Raw genomic sequence first — 2,199 nt, forward strand, 5'->3', positions numbered from 1 at the left:
GGTCACAGATGTCTCTGTCTCTGCTCAGCTTCCTAATAAGCTGAACTTGAAGCAGTCTGTAACAGATAAGCTTTCATATGTGTTGGAAAACTTGTCAGAGGCCTGGAATCAGGCAACAGATGTTAGTGCATTATCCCATCACGTCTGATGCAGCTCTGGAAATGATGAGTTGTCTGGATGCACACTTCAGATGGAATCTTTGTATATTAAATTGTTCCGGAGCCCTGTGGAAGGAAAGCTTATGGATAATTGACAGTAATGCTGCCAAACAAGTTTTGAAGAGACAGAGATGTGGGGAACGCCTATAATTTCAGCACTTTAGAGGCTGAAGGAGGATCATGGTGAGTTCCAGGCCAGCCTGGAATGTAAAAATCAGATCCTATCTTTAAAAAAGTAAAATAGTGCCTAGAATTGTAGCTCAGGGGGAGAATGCTTGCCTGGGAGGTTCGAGACTCTAGGTTTGATTCCTAACACTGAAGAAAAAAAAATAGACTGAATTACTAATTAGTGATTAATTAATTCAGAGCCTCACATTTCACAGATTGGCCTTGAACTCTCTAAATAGCCAAGGACAATGCCTGCAGGGGCCAGAAGCTGGCGTTACAGGCAGTTAGTTGTGAACCATCTAATACAGGTGCTGGAAACTGAAGTGGGGTCCCCCGGAAGAACAGGGAACGCTGTTAACTGCAGAGCCACCTCTCCAGGCCCTAGATGTATTTTATAAATAAAAATAATTAAATGAGCGTGGTAGTGCACGCCTTTAATCCCAGAACTCGGGAGGCAAAGGCAGGCGGATCTCTGTGAGTTCAAGGCCAGCCTGGTCTACATAGTGAGTTCCAGGACAGCTGGGGCTACAGGGAGACCCTGTCTCAAAAAGACCAAAAAAAAAAAATAAAAATAAAAAATAAAAAATAAAATAAATAAATAAATATTAATTTCCAGTAAAAAGATAAGCCAAGAAACTTCATTTTATTGTCCCATAGATTATAACCATCTTTCTGTTAATTTCGTCCAGATTCCAGAGGTGGGAATTGCTATCTTAAATCAACAGGGGGTCATTCTGCACTGTCCTAGAGGTCCAGCTGCTGCGGAGCCCGGGGCTCTGGGATCTGGGTGCAGCCAGGACTCGGTTCTTCACCTCGAAACAGTTGGAGTCTGGAATTTTGGGATTAGAGATGCTCCGCAGGTCCTGCGCCAGCTGGACTGGGTGGAGATCCCAGAGACTTGGGTAGGCTCTCCTGGACGCAGGAAACAAAGTGGCAAAATCGCAGGTAGAACAAAAGAAACAGAAGTCTCTATTGACTCCCCGTCGGGAACCCCGGTCTCCCGCGTGACAGGCGGGGATACTCACCACTATACTAACGAGGAGCTCAATGCAGTGCCTGGCCGGCCTCGTGGAAACCCGAGTGACGGTCCCTCTGTGTTTTCCACTTCTTTCTCACTTCTTCCCTCTTTTTTCTCCCTTCCGGCTCCTCCTCCCCTCCTGGGAAACGGGAAATGCACCGCTTTTCATTCGAGGGAGGTCATAAGATTGTATTCAACACCATTTGTTGACACAGGAGGATCTCTATCCCAGGGTTCCAGCCTTGGGTACATCATGAGTCCCAGGCCTTGTAGCGAAATGTCACTGCGCCAAGCCAACACAGTGAGTTCCAGCATAGAACCCTGTTTCAAAAACCAACAAACCCGACTCAAACTATAAACAGTTTGTTAAGAGCTTGGTGAGGACCTGTAATCCCAGCATTCTGAGTTTGAAGCGAGTGCAGGCTATGGAATGAGCTCTGAGTCAGCCTGGGCTATAAGTGAAACCATTTCTCAAAACAAAGGGGGAGGGAGAGGGGGAAGGGAGGGGGGAGGGGAGGAGGAGGGAGATGCAAATTACATGAGATACAATTTCTCTATTATTAGACTGGCAAAAATTAAAAATACATCAAGGCTATGGGGAAGAGTCCCTGCCATTTATTTCTGTCAGGAATGCTAATTAATAAGATCTTCAAAAAGGGTAATTTATGTGATAGGATTGCAGATGCATGCATCAGAGTTCCCAAATATCGCAATTCTAACCATTTATCCTGAAAACCTACATCCAACAAAATAAAAATACACATGAATACATTTTATTGATTGACTGAGACAGGGTCTCCCTGTGTAGCGCTGGCTGGCCTGGCCTGGAACTTCATTTGCTCCTTTTAAAAAAAA

This window comes from Nannospalax galili, unplaced genomic scaffold (genome assembly GCF_000622305.1).
Source record: "Nannospalax galili isolate Female #2095 unplaced genomic scaffold, S.galili_v1.0 scaffold952, whole genome shotgun sequence".
NCBI classification, from domain to species: Eukaryota; Metazoa; Chordata; class Mammalia; order Rodentia; family Spalacidae; genus Nannospalax; species Nannospalax galili.